The sequence below is a fragment of the Barbus barbus genome, assembly GCF_936440315.1.
Source record: "Barbus barbus genome assembly, chromosome: 37".
NCBI classification, from domain to species: Eukaryota; Metazoa; Chordata; class Actinopteri; order Cypriniformes; family Cyprinidae; genus Barbus; species Barbus barbus.
Genome location: NC_136715.1, coordinates 1,951,013 through 1,974,441, shown reverse-complemented (window position 1 = coordinate 1,974,441; position 23,429 = coordinate 1,951,013). Strand labels below are relative to the sequence as shown.

The window sequence follows — 23,429 nt, the reverse complement described above, 5'->3', positions numbered from 1 at the left end:
ATTCTGACAGGACCCTCATTGGAAGGATCTCCTGGATGTTGAGGGATTTTCTGTGGTGTCAGACGTATTTTGAGAAGATGAGGGGAAAAAAAAGGTCAGGGGAAAAAAATCACAAAAGACGAGCAGTGGGTGGATGAGCAATATCAATTAGATTTAAAACTCATGAAATACAACATCAGAAAAATAATTGGTCTGTGTTTTGTGGTTATTAGGCACTTTATTAAAAAGGAAACTGATGACTCAGGACAAAGAGAAAAGAAAAAACTAATTACTGTTATATTCAGAGTAGAAAAATGAGCTGTAGATGAGACTGGGGCTAGTTGTCACACCTTTTTTCCTCTGTTATATATAAAAAAAATATATATATATGTGTGTGTGTGTGTGTGTGTGTGTGTGTGTGTGTGTGTGTGTGTGTGTGTGTTTATTTAAAAGTCAATGTCTGTGTAAACACAAATCTTAAAATTTTGACTACAAAAAACTATTGAGCATTTCCACAATTATTGCTTAGGAAAAAATGGTTACATATATGTGGGGCATGTTGTCACATTTAAAATCTACTATTAAGCAGCCTTTTACAGGCTTTTCAGCTGAAATAAGCTGTAAAACAAGTAGAATTGTAATTGTAAAATAATTAGAATTATAGCTTGTGTTAACCTAAAATGTATAGAACACACTCTTGTCTTCAGGGCACATCACAAAATATGATGGTATTGGAATTTTAGTTTTATGCATTGAATTATTACAAAACAAAACATTATTATAATTTAAGGCAGATGTGAATTAGGTGTTTGAAACCAACATAAAAAACCAGTGCTAGAGAAAATAATCATTAGATTTAATCATTTGGACCTTTGACTGGAAACACTTTCCTGTGTGACAACTAGCCCCGGTCTCTCTTAATGCATACATTAGTCTTACAAAATTTGATCCAAATGCATTAAGTTTTGGGTTAAACTAGTGTTTCAAAAAAGGAAAAATATTTTCAGAAAGCTACCCTAAAGTACAAAAGCTAAAAGGTACATCTTTGTACCTTATTTACCCCTAAATGAAAAATATTAGTACATTAAATTGTACATATTAGTGCATTTTAACAGGATACAGTATACTGCCCCAGTGACAGATTTGTACCTTTTTTTCCTGAGAGTGTAGAGTTGCATGATCACTAGCTAGTGCACTAAACATGAGCTCATATGGCGAGCCGGAGCGGTGATGTCATGATTACAGCTGTATGGCGTGCAGGGTCTTCTTGTCTCTATATTACACACCATCTTGTCTCATGTTCACCACAAATGCAATTACGATTACTTACTTAAAGGACACTTATAGCACCATAACATGGGATTCTGGCGGATTTGTGCATATTTAAAATGAATCTTTCAAATCCTGCTGCCATCTAAGCACCAGCTTGTATTCAAAACCATGTTTTATCATTAATGTAATACATTTGAACAGACATTCAGTGCTGTTTTAAAACACATTTGGGGAGTTCAATAAGTGTTTGCTTAGTTTAATATAATACATATTTCTAATCATGCGGTTTAAGTTCAGATTTGTATTTTTTTTCCTTGTAAAGCATGTAAAAATCATTTCATGCATCGATTAAAAATGATAAAGAAAACAAATAAATAGCCAAATAAATGTCTATTTTCCTCTTTGCATGAAAATTGCACTCCTTGAACTGTGGATAATCTCTTAAAGGTAGGCTAGGTGTAATTACAGTATACTGAAGTGTACCGAAATAACCTGGTTTTAATGGTGATTTAAGCATAATCTATTTTAGTCCATGCAGCACCTAACGTCTAAGTGAGTTAATTAAGCGTAATTAATTGTTGTTTTATCTGTAAACTTCACATGAATTAGTTTTGACCCCATTTCCATTTTCTATTCGAAATACAGACCCACAGTCAGCTAAAAGTGATGAATGAGGCTGATTTAAGCGGTGAGATCTGGGACGAAATGCATCGATATTGATGGTCTGTTTTCCTGCTTTTCAGCACTATTAGCCTATATATGAAATATAACATAAATTAATAATTAAATAAAAAAAAAATAGCCTAATTCAATTAAATACACCTTTAATTTTTTTTTAATTAAGCTTTAATAATATATATTTTTTTACGTGTTTAGAAAGTTCGTAGCAAAACTTTGCATGCAGTATTAGACTTTTCCAGGATGACCTTGTAGAAAAACTTGATGTAACTTTTGTCAGTGCGATCATTCGGTGAAGCCCGACCCATGAGAGAGAGAGAGAGAGAGAGAGAGAGAGAGAGAGAGAGAGAGAGCATTGAAAACAGATCACCGGGGGTCTCACCGCAAACAGTCGCGCTCACAAACTCTTCTGTTGTTTTTATTTCCCAAACTTCTCCGATGATTCCGCCTTCGTTCGCTCTCAGTGATGGACCGTAAAAGTTAGAAGAAGAATCCGAGAGTGTCCGCTGAACTTTCCGCCCGGTTCTCGGCTCAGAGCCGCCGCTTTCCGCGCAGATCTTCGCTCGGGTTTGATGGATGTTCGCGGGACGCGCTTCTGTTTTCTGGAGCCAGAAAGTTGAAGAAAGAGTTTGATCGTGTTTGCGCGAGTTTGGAGGTTTGATTCACTCTTCAGAGCTGGTAAGTGATTCAGATGAACTCGTTATAAATGCACATGCGTGTTTAACGAACGCTGCGCTGTTAATAACGCTTTTAAAATACTTTTATTGTTATTAATATTATTATTATTTATGGACTCGTATGGAAAGAAAATCCCATCGGCTCTTTTGCATTTTTATTTTCTGGCACACAAAACTCTTACTTTAAGAGTTCATTTTAGGAGTTAAGTTGCATCACAAATACGAGCTGTAGAATGGAATAGAGTTGCTTTTCGACTCTTGTTTGACTCCTGACACTGGAATCCCAAACATTCTGCTGCAATTTGATCCATATGGGGGAAGATGTGATCAGAAGGTGCCAGGCACCAGTCCTAAACACATCTACTCATCCAGGCGTGTTAGAAAGAGTCTGCATGCGTTAGATTATTCATTAATGCTTGCGCATTTAATATTTCATAGTCCAGTCTTCTTAGTGCATGTGCAATTTAATTTCCTTCTAAAGTTTTGAAGTTTAACTTTGTGGAGGGAAAATATGTGCATTGAACCAAAAGTGTAGCACATTAAAATAGTCATGCTTGTTTTATTTTATTTTTTTATTGATACTAGCTTAAGTAAACAGTGTAATAGAGGCTAATGAATGCAAACAGAAGTTCAGAGAGCTGTTGAGAGTCCAAAGACCTGATGTTTGCTCTTCAGACTTTCTTTTTCTTTCTCTGTTTACTGTTTGCTTTTCCTCCTGAAATACAATACATTTCTGTGATCTCTCTCGGCCGTTATAACGGCACTTGTTGTGTATTAAAAAATTCACTGAGATATAGAAGACGAGGAGCCAGAACGGGCTCCAAAAAAGCTCTAATTGGCCCATTTAAATCCTGTAGGAAAAAGCAAAAAGCATTTGGTGGGAGTGAGTTCACATCCATTAGCATGAGAAAACAGTTTTAGTGCATTTGCCATTGTGCGCAATGAAGAGTTCTAGCAGTCAGAATAAAGGATGTGAAAGAACGGCGTGCCCATTCAGGATTATTCAGGTCCGGCCGAGCTGACGGCCACCGGGGCCCCGGGGCCGCAGGGGCCTCTTTCATCTCCCCCGGAGCCTTTTTCACACGTCCCGCTCTCTCAGTGTCCGTCAAGCCCTTTCTCACTGCAGAAGAATTTAATGAAGCGAATGGTGCGAAGGCAGAGGAGCAGAAAATACCAGAGGCCTGAATGGGAACTGAGTAAAACTCCCCGCCGAGACGATTCAGAAGTTAAGACAAGAGCGAGAGAGAGAGTCGGCATTCAGCGCTCAACACATCGCCACCAATTAACGCCAAATAAAGCTCAGTCGGTTCCAGGTGAACAAACCGTGGAAGAATTGCTTAAAGCTGTTTTTATTCCGTGTGACTAAAACGTGCCAGATGTCTGGAGCCGTGCACATAGTTCCAGGCTATTTGTGGAGGAATTTTTGGGACAATTTCCAAATTTAACATAACGATTTAGGGTAGTTAAGAATTGGTTAAAAAAGGCCACTTTGGTGGATTTTCCTGTGTGAGGCACCTTCATTTTTCTCTCTGCACTCTCTGCTTTTTCATGCATGTTTCAGAAAAACCGCTTAATTTTGCAATAGGACGCTTTTAGACCTCATAAGAGACACCCGGTTCAAAGTGATTGGAGTTTGATGACCATTAACGTCCCGTTCTGAAGGGCTTTGCTCAGGATTGACTTAAGACTCTTTGAGACTGCAGGGAACTCTTTTTTCCCCCTCTTGTTTGTCTTGCTTGACTCCAGAGCACAATAGTCTTTCTCACAGGAGTATATAAGGTCAGTCCGCTGTCAATAGGTCAAGAAATCCCGGGGAAGTCGAGCTCCTCTGAAGTCCCTCTATTGTGGCGCATGAATAGAGCCGCTGACCCCTGAAAACGTGTGTTGTTTTAAACCGGACAAAAGATACTGCTGGAGTTTTATTATCTTCTTATTGTTGAACCTGCTTGACCATCAACAAAATGTTATTTGCTGACGATTTGCTTTCCTTTTGAAATCGTTTTACTTGTTTTAATCACTCTTGTTGTAATTGTCTCTTGCTGATTGCATTGCACCATTAGTGCAAGCTTAAAATTGTGAACTTTTAAGTGTGATTTTGTCCATTCTTTCAGATGCAGTGTTTATAATGTGTCCTGTGCAAACGGGCATCCCAGTTTTAACCAATCAGCTCGTAGGGTGCCACCCTATATACCAGCTTAACCAATCAGTGACATTAAATGTTTTCATGATTGATCACTGCTGTCTCCTCATTAGTTGCAAAACTCTCAAGCAACATAATTATTTGTGGCTTTGCTCCACTATACAGTACCGACAAAACCTGAGACAGTAGTAGAAAATTTAACCTGTATCTAATGCCATCTAGGTAGTATTTTCTTTGATGCAACCTGTCCATGATCAACATCAGTCTGATTTAACTTCTTTCTATGTGTCAGATGAAAATATTGTTGAGTTTGATAGAACAGACGTCTTTTGCTGTCCAAAAAAAACAAACAAAAAACAAAAACAAATAATATATATATATATATTGATTTATACATGTATAATAAATTCATAGCTTAGCCTGTTTTATATATAAATATATAAATAAGTAATTAAATGTTTTGTAGTTTCTTACTCAACAATATGCTGGATATCATTTACTTTAAACCCAAAATTGTATATTTGGGGGTTTAAATGCATATATAATCATATATTTTTATTTTAAATGTAATTCATATAATGTGTTTATATGTGTATATAAATATTTCTGAATGAAACAATTTTAAAATATACAAATAATTACTTAAAATGATGTATAGTATTAATTTTGCTACTGTAGCTATTCGTGATTTGATGATCGTAATTTGCTGTGCATTTAGCATTGCGTTGTTATTCTCCTCTCTGTGGCTTTATCAGAACAGACCTGACATGTATTTTCGTGTTGAGAGCCGCTGCACGATATCATGCGATATTTCCTCTCAGTGATGATGTTGAATGGTCAGCTTGAGGAGCTGAGGCTGGTTTGGTTGAGTTGTGAAGTTTCTCTGCTCTTTGAAGTGTCAGTGTGGATCCACCGCTCATGTGAACTGCATCGCTGGCTTTGATTGGCCGCGTCTGTGCCGCCGGGCTCTGGGATTGCTGTGGATGTTGTTCACATGTCATGCTGCGCTTCCTCTGTGGTTTTTGCGCTCTGTGCCAGTGGGCTTGTGGGTTTTTCTGTGGTGAATCGTACAGGGAGGCGTTATGAAATAGTCAGTTTTCTAGTATTTGATTGCTTACATGCTTTTCTCATTAAAACAACAATTGGTACAGTATATTGTATCAGTGTAACTTAATCAAGCTTAATCATTAATTTTATATTACAAAGAAAAGATGTTCAGCTATGTTGCTATGTTACGGACAAACTGTATGAGTTGACAGCTTGGACAACTATATGTATCCGAGCTTTGGCTTGATGTTCAGCGTTCAGACTCAAGTGTGTTGCAAACCTCCCACTGCAATGAAGAACTGCATTAGAGTGGACTAATTCAACGATTCCGCTCAGAGCTCCTGGGAAAAAGATCCCGCATTCGTACCTTCATCAAGCAGAGACAATCATGCATCAAGCACCATCTAATTACACCGAATGAAATCAGAGCATCGCCGTCTCCTGAAAGGCCATCACTCGCCACGAGACGCTTTGAAATCAAAGATCGGCGGGCCGCTGGGGCAGGAGATGCTCGGCTCGCTATGAATCGTGATGGGGATCTATAGCTCCTCTCGGCTGGCTTTGATTCGGGACTTAATGAATTCCTGAAGGGATGCGGTAACCGGATGATACTCCTTTAATACCTAAAGAACTTCTGACAGCAGAGAGCCGTGGGTTTATGCGCACAGATCATCATCACTGATAGAATCGTACATGTTTCAGACAAATGCCTGATAGCAGAAAATCCCCGGCGGTTTCTCAAGGGTTTGGCTCGTGGCCTAGCGCTGGTTCAGATGTGTTCAACAGCTCCGGACACGCAGCGCAGATGTTTACATTATTGAGATTCAGTTATTGTAAAACAGACAGGGCTCTGTGATTTATTTGTCTTTGCAATGGAGCACGTTTGCTCACCGTTAGGTCCGTGCGATGACACTTTGTTAGGCCTTTGCAATCACAGGGTTAGACATCGAGACCTGCTCGAGTTTGCTGGGTTTTTTCTAGATCAGTTAAAATCCACATTAACATTTTTAGATACTTTTTAGAATTGTATTTAAATATCCACTTTCTGTCAGAAGTTTCTCTAAAACTAGACCCAAGTAAGTCAATAGGTCACATTAAAAGATCATTTGATGAGAAATGTTTGTGTTCATGATGAAATCTCTGACTTTTCATTGCATTTGAAAATCTGAGCAAAGTTTGAGACATTGTTGAGATCAGGGAATTGTTTAGTTTTTAGTCTCCATTCAGTTCAGTCTCCAGTAATTGTTTTAGGGAAATCTCATTTCTGTCTTGTAGGGTAATAGCATACTTCAGAGATTTAAAGATGAACGCAGTTTGTATTTAACATTATTTTATCATATATATTAAAATAAATTATATTAATACATGAATATTTAATAATATAATATTGTTTTTCAATTTTTTTTATAATAATTTAATATATGAAAAAACTGCTGTCATTTATAATATAGAAATTATGTAATTATAAATATATAAAATTGTCTATCTATCTATCTATCTATCTATCTATCTATCTATCTATCTATCTATCTATCTATCTATCTAGTGAGTAAACTTCTGTCAGCTTTCTTTACAGAAAGCCACTGCTGTCTCAACACTAAAAGGTGACATAACCACCCGTGTAAGTGTTTGAAAGTGTTGTCCCCGGGCGGACAGTAGAAGAGGCTCCTCACCTCTCAATAACAACAGAGAGGAAGTTTACATTACAGTCCTGGTGTCAAAGCACTAGTGTCTCTTAAAAACACCATTTGGCTGGCGGATCAAAGCATGCTGTTAAAAACCCCTGTGATGTCCAGCGCTGAGGCTCTTCCCGCCGCGGCAGTGGCACATGCGAGATGTTATGGCTTCGACGGCTGATTCGGGGAGACGGGAGGAATCCTCCTGCCCTGAAGTTCGGCGGGGGCTGCAATCGCAACATCTGTTCAGCATCGCCTGCGCCGATGGAGATCGTCCACAGGATATTGCACTTAGCAGCGGGGGGGTGATCTGAGCCACGGGGCTCCACTATCACCTAAACTCACTGAAACAGCTTCAGCTCTGAGACTATGAAAGGTGGTTGAGGTCAAAAGTCTTTAAACGGAATGCGTTAAAGGGGTCATTGGATGCAAAATTCCCTTTTACATGTTGTTTGAACATAAATGTGTGTTGGCAGTGTGTGTACACAACCACCCTATAATGATAAAAATCCACCCGGTGCTTTCTTTTTAAAAATCCCCAATAATAATAATCTCTTTCTCATATCAGGCTGTTTTAAGATTCTTGGCAGAGTGACGTAGTTCTGCACAGGCCCCTCCCAATATTGTTGATTGATACGGCCGTTTTAACATAGACCCGCCCTGAGTGATCTGTCATCAGTCCACCATTGTTTCAACACCGGAGCAGGGGTAGACAAGAATGACTCCTTAGCTATTGAGGTGTTCTGTTGTTGGATGTAATAATGAACATAGCAGTCGTTATTTACTCCCGACATCTGAGCTGCTGAAGACGCTGTGGATTACTTTGTTTTTGAAGGGAATGCGCTGATCTTGATCTGCTTAAATGCATCTATGTTCGCGCAAATCATTTGTGATCCAGCTTCATCTACAGAAGTGAGTATAAGGTTTTTATTAGTTTATGCAAATCGCCTTTCCTAATAATGTGCTAATTATCAAGTTCCACGGCTAAAGTTTACAGTCTCACGAGAACAGCTCTTCACCCCACAGAAGAGAGGAGTGGGATGAGCAGAGCTCATTAGCATTTAAAGGGACATGCACCGAAACGGGTCGCTGTGAACAGAGCTGTTTTTGACAGAGTAAAAAGGCTGTTGTTTTACACTACCATTATAGACTTTTCATTAAGACCCTAAAGAATCAATCAACTTGTGGAAAATGGGCATCCGATGACCCCTTTAAATCTGACCGTGTCAACACACGCTGTTCGTCCACATTAATTCAATTAAATTCAAGTTTATTTGTATAGCGCTTTTTACAATACGAATCGTTGCAAAGCAGCTCTACAGGAATTTAAGTTTCCACAATATATTTATATATTGCAGTACCTTAATATGTTTGACTTATGGCAAAATTTGGTAATTCTGTATGTTGTCTGAGCGTTGGCATCCTCTGAGGTCCTCTGAGGAGTTGGTATTATCTCTTCTCAGGTGTTCGGTCATCTCAGATCATTTAAGGGTTGGATCCAGACTGAAGCTTCTGTAATTCCTAGTTACCACGGGATGTTAATCAACAGAGAAACAAATAGAGACATAATTAGCGTAGCTGCTGTTCCATCTAAGCAAAAATGATTTGTTCAACCCAAGCTAAAGAATAATAATAATGTACATTTGATCAGATATAACTGCAGTACAAGATTATAAGATGCATTATGTGAATGCTTGGCTAAAGAGATGTGTCTTTAATCTAGATTTAAACAGAGAGAGTGTGTCTGAACCCCGAACGTTATCAGGAAGGCTATTCCAGAGTTTGGGAGCCAAATGTGAAAAAGCTCTACCTCCTTTAGTGGACTTTGCTATCCTAGGCACTACCAAAAGTCCAGAGTTTTGCGACCTTAGGGAGCGGGTTGGATTGTAGCGTGGTAGAAGACAAGTTAGATACGCAGGAGCTAAACCATTTATTAACTCTGCGATTTTGAACACATTACTGTTGTATGTGTAGACCCTCACATTCTGGCCACGTTAAGGTGTCAGTTTTCACCGCATTTCTGTAGTACGTGTAAAAACGCAGTTTTACTGTGTTAAGATGACGAATTTGAACGTGCTTCCCAATGCATGCACATTCTGGTCGTGCTCAAACATGCATTACTTTTTAAAGCAGATATTCCTCTAGATCTACCTAAATATTTATCCCTTCTTTCATTTATTGTGGCACTTTTACTGATATCTACTGTGCCAGAGAAAATTAATATGACAGTATAAATTAAGAATTTTCTTTTTACCTGAGAAAGAACGTTGAACTAAACAACTAAAAAGGACATGACAAATCATGACGTCACACACAAAATACTGATGCATTATTTAAAAATTTCTGGGTTATCTTAAGGGTTTTTTGTATCGTTTTAATTTTGGTTTTAGTATAACATTGTAATACTGCACATATTTTTACTGTTTTATTTAAAGATGAAACCAAACCAATGCTATATAAAAGCAATTAAAGTTTTCCAGAAAGAGTGTTTTCAGCTTGTTTGTTTTCATATAAGAATATGGCATGCAGTTGCTTCAAACAATGGTATAAAGCTATTCAAAACATCATTCAGTGTAAATTGCTATAATCATAATTAATAATCGCAATTATAATTTCAAGGGAATAATACATTTTCGTGCAGCCCTTGCATACACGTATACCAATGTACCACGCCGTCACATGCAAATATAATCTCAAATACTGCAATTTCATTGGCCGATGTGCATGTTGTCATGTTCACATAGACGAACGGTCAAATTCCACGCGTTCTGCTTAAAGACTTTTGGCCCTGACAGCCTTCCATATGAAACCTCATCTCAGAAGTGAGTGACTGTGGAAACAAAGGTTTAAAGAGTTGAAATTAGTGGTGTCAAAATTAGCGCGTTAACGCATGCTATTAATTATTTTCAGATTAACGCGTTAAAAATATTACCGCAAAATAACGCAGGGGCGGGGCTAGGGTTGGCCACCTCATTCGCAACTGCTGCCTCTGTCTCTTTTTTCTTGCAAAGGATTGCGTTTATTTAGATGCAGAATGTCTTTATGACCACATCAAACGGGAGAAGTTTCAGACACGTGCTCTATACGTCGCCTCCACGCCAGACGCGAGTCAAACAAGCGCGTAAAAGATACTGTGCTCGTAGCGCGCACTCTTCAAATGCACGCACTAGGTGCCGGTGCGCGCTGTAGCCTATATCATTTCATATCATACAGCGAAAGAAACTACGTGCATGCAATGTCGTAGTTATGCCGTCAGTTAAGGCATGAAGTTACCAAAAAGGCGATTAAAGCTGCCTTAAACTGTGTGCATGCATGCAATAGCCTATGTTATATATGCGTCACATTTAAGTACATGTCTCTGAAATGGTTTTAAAAACTGTCCTGAGGCACCCTAGCACTGTCTCCCTCATCTAAAATACCCAATTCAACTCATCCGCTCATTAGTTGAGACTTTCAGACCTGAAGTGAGTCAGAAAATGTAAAGAGATTTGTGAGAAAATAAGATGCATGTCAGATCCCCATCACCTTCAGCAGCAGCATCTTTTAAAGCAATAGCAGGCAAATAAGTTAATAACCAGCTGCTGTGATGTCTATTAATCCAAGAACAAAAGAAAAAAAGAGCAAATCAATAACTTTTATAGTTTTAAGGGGTTCATCTAGAATTTAGTGTTTGGTAAGTATTAATTTTCTGTATATTTCTGCTGAAGGTAGCTAAACATGTCATTTATTATAATGGGTTAATGTGAAGATTGTTTTAAGTTCACTTAAATTAGACGTTAAGTCTAATAAATGTTAAAATTGATAGCTCTCAATTATACTGTAATGCTGAATGGCTACAGTCAATGGTTAAATATTCAGGGGGCCAAAATTGTTTTTTTATAGAGACATCAGTAGTATTGATATCAGTGATGCTGGCCTTCAATCATGAAAAAGATACCATTAAAGAAATATTACAAATATACTGTCTTTATGTTGTTTGTACATTGTACATTTGAAGATTGTTTATTTAAAAACTTGAATGTTAGGTGGGGTTAAGCGTGATTAATCACGATTAATTTTAGAAAAATGTGTGATTAATTAGTTAATTTTTTTAATCGATTGACAGCACTAGTTGAAATATATTAGGATATAAATAAATCAATTAATAAATAATCAATTGATTAAAATGTGCATATACAATATATACATCGCCTTGCAAAAGTATTTTTTCATTTTTTTCACATATTTTTATGTTGCTGCATTATGTTAAACTGCTTTAAATTACTTTTTTTCCACATCAATCTGCACTCCATACACCATATTGACAAAGCAAAAACAGAACTGTCACAGATTTGTAAATTTATTTAATATCAAAAAACTTTGCCCTGAATGTACTTCATACCCTGAACTAAATATTTAGCTGAAGCACCTTTACAGTCTCAAGTCTTTTTTTGTTTGATGTGACAAGCTTTGCTCATCAGCATATGGCAATTATCTGTTTTTCTTCTCCTCACCTCTTCACCTCTCAAGCTCTGTCAGGTTGGATGGGGGCAGATGCACATTTTCAGGTTTCTCCAGAAATATTTGATTGGGTTCAATCCCAGGCTGTGGCTGGGCCACTCAAGGACATTCACAGAGTTGTCTATAATTGACTCTTACTGTGTGCCTGTTGGAAGGTAAACCTTCTGCCCAGTATGAGGTTCTTAATGCTCTGGAATAGGGGTATAAGGCACTGTAAATATATATATATTGTACATGCACATTTCAATCAATTGATGATTATACACACACACACACACACACTTATATATTTAATTATATATAAAAAATAATATTTAAATTAAAGAATAACATAAGATCAAGTTTTACAAAAGATCTCAAAATGTCTCAAACTGTGCTCAAATTTGCCAAGAAGCCAAAGTATACAATCAGAAAATCAGAAATCTCAAAATTCTCATCAGAAATGATCTAGTCTGCTGTGCACTCTTGTTATTTGTTTCCTTTTGACCCATGTATGTGTTTTTTAAGTTGATTCTTGACAAGTGCAAACTCATTAAAGTCTCCTGAGCAATGAAAAAGTTTTTCTTTTAGGAATCTTTAGGAATCAAACTGATGAGTTTGAGATCTTTCCGTGTCTGTGATGAAGTGAGGAAACACACTTCAGCCCAGCGTCTGAAGGATTGCGGCGGTTGAACGCTAGCGAGGGATGTGGGATTTGGCTCTGTGACCTTTCAGGGTCTGTCAGAGTCATTTGTTTGTGGGACGGTTGTGCTGTAATTATTCAGCAGGGGTTCGGTGAGTAAATCAGTGTGAGGAGCCAAACGGCTCTCCTGAAACTCCCCGCACCTGCAGCATGGAAACATTCGTTTCTCTGGACGTCTCTCTCCTTCAAACCCCACCCGTCCTGATGGATTCACTTCTAGGAATAAGATGCTGTTTTTCCTCTCTCTTGCAGTTTCTCAGACTGAAGTTGCACACTGATGTGTTCGTCTGTGTTGTTTTTAAGATACATCTCCACTAATTATGTAGTGATGAATGTTTCTTCATCTTGTGCTCAAGATGACTAAAAGGTTTTTGTACTTTAAATGTTTTCATGCCATGCAAAAAAACTCAAATCTTTCCTAAAGCTCCTACATGCATTGCACTGCGATTGCAAATCAAGCTCATACTAATGTTGCAATATATGAGATGCTATTATAGTTTTTCATTAATATTTTAAAACCGGTATTTTTTTTTTTCACTTAAATTTTATTTAAAATTGTAGTAATTTTTTTTTGTAGTTTTTGGTAAAAAATAATAATAATAATAATTATATATATATATATATATATATATATAAATATATATTGCTAGCTGAAAATAAAAAGTTTTGGTTACACTTTACAATAAGATTCCATCTGTTAACATTAGATAGGTACATTAGTTAACATTTAACTAACAATGAAAAACACTTCTAAAGCCATTTATTAATCTTGGTTAATATTAATTTCAGCATTAACTAATATATTATTAAAATGAGAAGGTATATTTGTTAATATTACTTAATGGACCTGAGCTAACATGATGAACAGTTGTATTTTTGTTCACTAACTTTAACAAAGATGAATAAATATTGTAACAGATGTGTTGTTCATTGTTCGATAATTAGTGTTGGTTAATGCATTAATGTTAATATTGTAAACTAATATTTTAAATAATAATAAAACGAATATTGTAAAGTGTTACCAAAGTTTATTATTTATTTTATTTCAGTTAACATCTGATTTTTATTTCAAGTAACAAAAATGTTTTTTAATGGTTTTCATTTTTGTTTTAGTTAACTATAATAACCCTGATGTTGAGTTCATGTTCTGAATTACCGTACAAAATATGACTGGTAAAAAAAAATCATGTCTTTGTTGAACTCATTAAAAGCTTTATTAACTTTTCTTTCATTTGGACAGACTGTAAAAAAACAGAAATTTCTGGTTACCAGAATTATGCTCTAAAAAATATGGTAAAAACATTTAAATTTTACAGATTAGACCTAAATTTATATTTAAACACAAAACACAAAAATGTTAATATACCATATTATTAAAAGTTAGCTGATTGATTGATTGTGTGTGTGTGTGTGTACTGTATGTGTGTGTGTGTGTGTGTACTGTATGTGTGTGTGTATATATATATGTATGTCTATAAAATTAAATTAAATATTATTTTAACTATTTGTTCAAATACATATATTTAAATGAAAGCTTTTCCACAAGTCGAGGTTTAATATTTAAAAAAAAATACATTTAAGAGTATTTTGTTGTAAAATTACCTGAAATTGTCCAGACCTATTAGTTTTTCACTGTAGCATAAAGTTTAACAGATTTTTACCAGAGTATTGTTACAGTCTTTTACCGTTTAAATCACAACGATTTTTACAGCATTGGGAGGTCATTTAAGAGCCAACATGGCAGCTGTCAGCAACAGTTTTCCCCTCTGCGTTTCTGCTTTATTATAGCCCTGTGTGTTTCTGCAGGAGAATATAGAGTTAAATTCATGTACAAATAAAGGATTTTTCTGTCATGAGCAGCAAAGCGACACACGGATCCTCTTTGGCGTTTTAAACGCTACTGTAAGCTGTTGTTTCATAGTTACGGTAATCCAGACGCAATCTGAGCACAGTTTCACTCTGAGAACATGAGGCTGGAGGAAAGGCAAGGGTTTGATAGCAAACAGCTGGATTTCCTCTGGATTTATGGTGCGTGTTCACACAGGAAATAACCTGTGACACATGTGGCCTCACTAGGGGGCTTTACTGAACAGCTGCCCACCTGTGAATGAGAAACCGCTTCATCTGAAACACACTAGACACACTGACCTCTTTCAGAGAAGCAGAAGTCATCAAATAATGGATGTGAAGTTGGCCTGAAGAATCAGCGGCTGAAGCAAACACGTGGTTGATCTGAGCTCAGAGAGTCTCGAGGGGGAAGTTGTTGATTATCTTTGGCTGAAGCCTGTATTGAGGCTCTGATGGTCGTTGAAGGGCTGTTTGTGTCTCTGAAGACACCAGTGGAGATCCTGCTGGGCATCAGAGCCTCGTTACAAATGGAAATGACGATTGTTCACCGGCGTTACGTTTTACAATAGCTAATTACCATTTCTTAATGGTTTTGTTTTGTTTGAAAAGTAGTTTGATTGTTTAGAGCTGAGTTAAAATGATGGATGATACTTAATCTCAATATTTATTTAGTTAAGTATTTATTTATTTATTTATTTATTTGTTAGTTTTTTCTTAAAACACACACACACACATATAAATACAGTGGTGTGAAAAAGTGTTGGCCCCCTTCCTGATTTTTTTTTTTTTTTGCATGTTTGTCATACTTTAATGTTTCAGATCATCAAACAAATTTAAATATTAATGAAAGATAACACAAGTAAACACAACATGCAGTTTTTGAATGAACCACAGCCACAGCATCTCAATAGGATTCAGGTCAGGACTTTGACTAGGCCACTCCAACGTCTTCATTTTGTTTTTCTTCAGCCATTCAGAGGTGGATTTGCTTGTGTGTTTTGGATCATTGTCCTGCTGCAGAACCAAAGTTCGCTTCAGCTTGAGGTCACGAACAGATGGCCGGACATTGTCCTTCAGGGTTTTTTGGTAGAAAGCTGAATTCATGGTTCATTTATCACAGCAAGTCTTCCAGGTCCTGAAGCAGCCCCAGACCATCACACTACCACCACCATATTTTACTGTTGGTATGATGTTCTTTTTCTGAAATGCTGCGTTACTTTTACGCCAGATGTAATGGGACACACATCTTCCAAATGAGTATTTTCCCAAAAGTCTTGGGGATCATAAAGATGTTTTCTAGCAAAACTGAGACGAGCCTTTATATGTTCTTTTTGCTCAGCAGCGGTTTTCGTCTTGGATCTCTGCCATGCAGGCCATTTCTGCCCAGTCTCTTTCTTATGGTGGAGTCATGAACACTGACCTTAACTGAGGCAAGTGAGGCCTGGAGTTCTTTAGATGTTGTTGTGGGGTCTTTTGTGACCTCTTGGATGAGTCGTCGCTGCGCTCTTGGGGTAATTTTGGTCGGCCGGCCACTCCTGGGAATTGGCTTCTGGCTTTATAACCTTTTCCAGACTGATAGATCTCAATTACTTTCTCATTTGTTCCTGAATTTCTTTGGATCCCAACCTGATGTGTAGCTTTTGAGGATATTTTGGTCTACTTTGGTTCTAGGCACTCAAAGCGCTTTACATAGTAAGGGGGGTATCTCCTCGTCCACCACCAATGTGCAGCATCCACCTGGATGATGCGACGGAAGCCATAGTGCGCCAGAACGCCCACCACACACCAGCTTATTGGTGGAGAGGAGACAGGGATGAAGCCAATCAGTAGATATGGGGATGGTTAGGAGACCATGATGGTCAGAGGCCAATGGGCAAATTTGGCCAGGATGCCGGGGTTACACCCCTACTCTTTTTCGAAGGACATCCTGGGATTTTTTATGACCAGAGAGAGTCAGGACCTCGGTTTAACGTCTCATCCGAAGGACGGTGCTTTTTACAGTATAGTGTCCCCATCACTATACTGGGGCGCCAGGACCCACCCAGACCGCAGGGTGAGCACCCCCTGCTGGCCTCACTAACACCTCTTCCAGCAGCAACCTAGTTTTCCCAGGAGGTCTCCCATCCAGGTACTGACCAGGCTCAACCCTGCTTAGCTTCAGTAGGCAACCAGTCTTGGGCTACAGGGTGATATGGCTGCTGACTTCACTTTGTCAGGCAGGTCCTATTTAAGTGATTTCATGCTCGAAAACCCTCCAATGTGGCTGAATTACAACAATTCTGCCAAGATGAGTGGGCTGTAATTCCTCCACAGCGCTGTAACAGACTCATTGCAAGTTATTGATTGCAGTTGTTGCTGCTAAGGGTGACCCAACCAGTTATTAGGTTTAGGGGGCAAGCACTTGTATTATCTTTGATTAATATTTAAATTTGTTTGATGATCTGAAACATTAAACTGTGACAAACATGCAAAAAAATAAAAAATTAGGAAGGGGGCCAACACTTTTTCACACCACTGTATATGCGTGTGTCTGTCTGTCTGTCTGTCTGTCTATCTACATGTATATTATTTATTTATGTATTATTTATTATTGATATTTAATTATAATTTATTATTCAATAATTAATAATTAATATAAATATCTTTATTTATTTTTGTTGACGTTTTCTAATTTAATAATTTATTTAGTTTTTCAAAATGTTTATTTTTTCTAAAAGATTAATAATATATAATAACTGCATCATTTATATTAAATAATTATTTAATCAGAATTATATATAATATTTTGAGTAATCATCATTTTAAGTAAGTAATCATTTAAGAATCTAAATAATGTTTTTAGTAATATTTACTCTGAGTGAAATGCCTGGACCTAGATACTTAATGTATCTCAATATTTATTTGTAAAATTGTTTGTTTGTTTTTGATTATCATATATAATAAATAAATATCAATGTAATATTAGTAATTTTTAACATGAATAATTTTAATCTATTAATAATTATTTAATATAAATTGTTTAATATTTCAAGAAATTGAAATAATTGAATAATTTAAATAATATTTGTTTATTTATTAATCTTCAAATATATGTATCTATCTATCTATCTATCTATCTATCTATCTATCTATCTATCTATCTATCTATCTATCTATCTATCTATCTATCTATCTATCTATCTATCTATCTATCTGTCTATCTATCTGTCTGTCTGTCTGTCTGTCTGTCTGTCTGTCTCTCTGTCTGTCTGCCTGTCTGCCTGTCTATCTATCTATCTATCTATCTATATGAATGTGTATATATAATTCAATCCAGAGACTGTGACTATTGAGATTTTATGAATTGTTGAATCAGATTAATATTTTATTTTTTTTAGTTTAGGTTAGGTTAGTGAACTGTGTAATCATTGGTTTTTGGTAAATTCCCGGCAGTGTTTAAAGCGATAATCACTGGATCACAGACTTTCTCACTAACCGTCATCTCCTAAACAAAAGCTTTTAACAAAGCCATCCGACTGATCTCAGGTCAGAACTGTTATTTCAGTGGTTGTAATTAATGAGGCGGGAGCTCGTTTGCTCCACTGACCGGTGGTAATGAGCTCTCGCTGGCCGTGAATGACACGCTGCTCACACCTGTTCAATCTCATAAACACCGCACCAAACTAGACGACCTGACAGCGTTTATATAGATGAAGTTTTTCCTCAACATTTTTTTTTAGCTCTTGGAGCAATTATGCAAAATGAAATTCAATTTTATGCAGAAAAAAATTGATTTTGAGAGTGAAAAGTGCTTTTGTGGCCTGTTGTGAATGGAGAATCTGATGAGATTTGGCAAACTTTGGCCTGTTCTGGATCATTTTCCAGCTCTCATTTGTTGTACTTTAAGAAACATCTTTATTTATGAAACATCTTTGCTTTCTGATGTGTATTTTAAAATGTGCAGCCTGTAGGATTTCACATATTTTCCAGGAAACAGTCACCATATTTACCGTGAAAATGGTCACAGTCATGCTGTTTTAAAGTTTTGTATCATATTTCTCTCTCATAGTACATTGAAATTATATTTTAGTATCACTTTTATCAGCCATGTGTCTTTTTGACCGGTTTTATTAAATTTTTCGCTATTTATTTTGGATTTATTTCTAAAAAAAAATATTCATAGTATATATTAAAAATTAAGTATTATAAAAATATATTAAATCATTGAAACATAATATTAATAATAATTACGTTTAATTATTAAATAAATTAAATTATTGAATTAAAATAGCTATTATTATGTTATTATTTCTTCTTATTCTCAATAAATAAATAAAAAGTCATTGTATATATAATAATTAAATATTGTTAAATAGTTATTCTGTGATTATGTATTCTCAGTGCTGTTATACCGTGATGTTGATTTTTGGAGGTCAAAAGGTCAAGTTAAACTGACTGTCCACTTTCGTTGTTAATGCAGTGTTTGATGGAGGACTGTAAATAATACGAGTCTTGTGATGTTGGCGGTAGCTTTCATGGCCATCTGTGCGTTTGGTCTTTGACACCGGTGTTATCCCATCACACGCACCGGATCTCTCGAGATCTCTGACGCTCTTCACGTTCACAGAGGTGTTCGTCTTTCACTGATTTCTGTCAAACCGCAAGGACAAAGACATACAGCACTGTACACTAGATAGATCACATCTGCTGCTGTCTGTTGAGTGTGCACTGGAGCTGAGCAATTCAATTGAGTATACCATGTGACTTAGATAAACATTTACATTGTTAATGTGAAAGAACATTGAATAGTGTGAAAATACACAGTGCAACACAAATAAGTCAAAGTTTTTGAGGAGTGTTTATTTGGCACTGTTTTACTGAATTCATGATTCTGATTCTATTTTAATGTTATTTTGACTGGTTTGAGTGATTCATTTTGAAGTTTTTAATGTGAAGTTGTTTTTGTGTTGATGACTGATTGGTTTATTTGATTTGAATCATCTGATATTTTGCATTGCATCAAGTTCCCAAAAAAATAAAATTATAATAATTAAATATAATTTTCTTAAGTATTTAAATGACTGATTTATAAAAAATAAAAAAGGGTTTAATAAATAAACCGAGTAATTTAAATATTTGTAAATATAAAATATGAATAATTAGTCACGTGTAATTTAATATTCAATTAATCACAATTTAGTCATTTAAATAGTACATATAATTGGTGGTATTTTTTATTAATATAATTACATAATTTAATAACTCAATCATTTTTCAATAAAGGAGAATTTATCAAATGAAACAGTGTCTTAAGTATTTAAATTACTGGTTTATCAAAAAGTTAATTGAATAATTATTCATAAATATAACATAAGAATAATTACTTATTTACTTTAATTAATTTAATTATTCAACTTATATTAATTGAATAATGTATTTTTATTTAAAATATTAAATATAATTATAATTTATTTTATATAATCATTTCATCTTTTTTCATTTAAAGGGTTTATTAAATAATTAATTTGCAGTTCATCAAGCTTAGGGTAAATAAATAAACCAAAGTTAATTTAATAATTGAATTATTCATAAATATGAAATCAAAATGAACCAAATAAACCTTTTTTTGTTCAATTTACAGCAATAATAGCTATAACATGATATATGCATTACTGTCAAATTTTATTTTTTGATGTTTTCGAAAGAACACCTTTATGCTCACCAAGGCTGCATTATTTGATCAAGAAATACAATAAAAGCCTGTAATATTTTGAAATATTATTACAACTCAAATGATCTGTTTTCTATGTGAATATCTGTCAAAATGTAATTTATTTCTGTGATCAAAGCTGACTTTTTAGCATCATTACTCCAGTCCTCAGTGTCACATGATCCTTCAGAAATCATTCTAATATGCTGATTTACTGCTTAATTATTCTTTCGAAAACATTAAAAGTTAAGTATTTCAGACTTTTGACCGCTAGTATGTACCGTTACAGTGATGTAAATTAAAGTCATAAAGTGATGTAAGATTTTGGCCACAGCATGAGTTTAAGCTGACTGCCAGCACGAGGAATATTGAGAGGTCAGATCCTCCGCTTGTAAAGACTGACGCTGTGATTTCAGTGCAGGATGAATGTAAAGGTGAATATAGGGTCAGATAAAAGACTTACGGGATTTATGGAGCATCTTCATCATCCTGACGCCAGCGTTACACCCTGATTTGGGCCTGTAAAATTTGTAGCCTTAAAAACTATGAGGGAACGCCAAGATGATTTTAAGTCAACGCAATGCACTGATGAACTGTTCATGATAAGAGCATGAGTTAAAGAAGTGATTTTTGACTTGATGTTGACTTGTGCCCGCGGCCGTATGGAGCATCGCTGTTGGCGAAGGAAAGCGGAAACAGATGCCGTTCAGGCTCACTCGTGTGTTCCTCCACTAATCGGCTTACCTTGCCTTAAAAACCGCGAGAAACGAGACGGTCGAGTGACTAGATGAATCTGCTTCTGCTCACTCCAGCCATTTCAATAACATGCCGTGATGCAGCACTGAGTCCTGCTTTCATAAGCAGGATTTCATGAACTTTAGGTTAATTGCACACAGGTTTGTTTATTAGTAGTAATTTATTTGTGGTCAAGCACTGTTAGTATTGATCATAGTTAGTATTAGAGGTTAGTTTAAATCAACATTAAGTATTAAAGTTCAGTGTGTGTCATCTTGCAGTGTTATAAAGAATATATTTATAAAGAGATCAGAATTTTAGGTTGGACAACCAATCAGAACACCCTTGCAAAAGCATAGCAACACCTGGCAACCACCTAGCTGTTATTATTTCCAATATTTTATGTTAATGTTATATGTGTTTGTTATATTATGTTATATATTTCATATTGTTTTATATTTGATTGTTAAAAGATTTTTGTATATGTTATTTATTTTTCGATTTTTTTAATATAGGTTCATGTACTTATGTTTTTTTATATATTTTATTATTTTTTCATTTTTGTAATTTTATTTGTAATTATAGATTTTTTGTATTTTATTTCATTTTATATTTTATTTAGTTTTTTATATTTGACTCTTTATTTATTTTTATATATATTTTATTTCATTACATTTTTCTGTATTTTTAGAAATGACTATATATTTATAGAAATTACTATATATATATATATATATATATATATATATATATATATATATATATATAGTAATTTCTATAAATGTAACATAATGTAATATATATATATATATATATATATATATATTACATTACGTTAGAATTAGATTAGAGAGTGCTAGAGTTAGAGGGTCAAATAAAGATTCCTGAAGATTTTTAGTCGATTCCTGAAGATGGCTAAGTAACTGCCCACCAGGAGGGAACATTTAATTTAAAAGTCTGTGAAAGGGATTTTGTGCCTCTTTGGGATGGTACAATAAAGCGACATTCATTGGCAGAATGCAAGCTTCTAGAGGCACATAAGTCTGAAGTCATGAGGTAAAGGAGTGCAGAACAACAAATATTAATTTGAATTTTATGGGAGCAGCGATTGGTAGCCAGTGCAAATTGATGAACAGAGGTGTGACGTGCATTCTTTTCGGCTCATTAAAGATTAATCTTGCTGCCACATTCTGGATTAATTGTAAAGGTTTGATAGAACTGGCTGGAAGACCTGCCAAGAGAGCATTGTAATAGTCCAGCCTAGACAGAACAAGAGCTTGAACAAAGAGTTATGAAGCATGTTCCGAAAAAAGGGCCTGATCTTCCTAATGTTGTATAAAGCAAATCTGCTGGACTAGGCAGTTTTAGCAATGTGGTCTGAGAAATTCAGCTGATCAACAATCACAACTCCAAGGTTTCTGGCTGTTTTTGAAGATGTTATAGTTGATGTGCCTAACTGGATGGTGGAATTGTGATGAAACGATGGGTTTGATGGAACCACAAGCAGTTCTGTCTTGGCAAGGTTGAGTTGAAGGTGATGGTCCTTCATCCAGCAAGAAATGTTTGTTAGACAAGCTGAAATGTGAGCAGCTATCATCGGATCATCAGGATGGAATGAGAGGTATAGAGTTGAGCGTCATCATCACAGCAGTGATGTGAAAAGCCATGTTTCTGAATGACAGAACCTTGTGATGCCATGTATAGGCAGAGAAGAGAAGTGGTCCAAGAACTGAGCCATGAGGCACCCCAGTAGCTAGATGTTGCGACTTGGACACCTCACCTCTCCAAGAGACCTTGGAGGACCTATCTGATAAGTAAGACTCAAACCACTGGAGTGCAGTTCCTGAGATGCCCTTTGCCAATAGGGTTGACAGGAGAATCTGGTGGTTAATTTTGTCAAAAGCAGCGGACTGATTCAGCAAGACAAGTATTGAAGATTTGGAATCCGCTCTTGCCAGTCTTCGGGCTTCAACAACTGAGAGCAAGGCAGTCTCGGTTGAATGTCCACTTCTGAAACCAGACTGGTTGCTGTCCAGGAGGTTGTTCTGTGTGAGAAAGTTAGAGAATTGGTTGAACACAACTCGTTCAAGTGTTTTTGCAATGAAAGGAAGAAGGGAATGTCTGTAGTTCTCTAGAAGAGATGGTTTAAGGGTGGGTTTCTTAAGTAGTGGGGTTATATGAGCCTGTCTAAATGCTGAAGGAAAAACACCATTGCGAAGGGATGTGTTAATGATGTGAGTGAGTGCAGGTATAACTGTATATATATACCTGCACTCACTCACATCATTAACACATCCCTTCACAATGGTGTTTTTCCCTCAGCTTCAAATTTGAATTTATATGTTTTCATTTTATAAAAAATTTGTTTTGTTTTTATAGTTTATATTTATTTCTTTTTCATATTTATATTAAATTATTTAATATTTTATTTTATAATTTTATATATTATAGTTTACATATTATTATTTTAAATTTTTTTTAATGTTTATTTATTTATTTAATTTCT

At 35.8% G+C, this 23,429-nt stretch overlaps 1 protein-coding gene across 1 annotated transcript in view; it reads left to right on the top strand.

Annotated features, from left to right (window-relative positions):
- Nucleotides 1–2,292: 2,292 nt before the first annotated feature.
- LOC306856946 (zinc finger protein GLI2-like) overlaps nt 2,293–23,429 on the top strand; it is a 100,611-nt gene continuing 79,474 nt past the window's right edge. The window contains exon 1 of the mRNA XM_079396520.1: nt 2,293–2,607. The gene's annotated coding sequence lies outside the window, so the exon portion shown is untranslated. The remainder of the gene's footprint in view (nt 2,608–23,429) is intronic.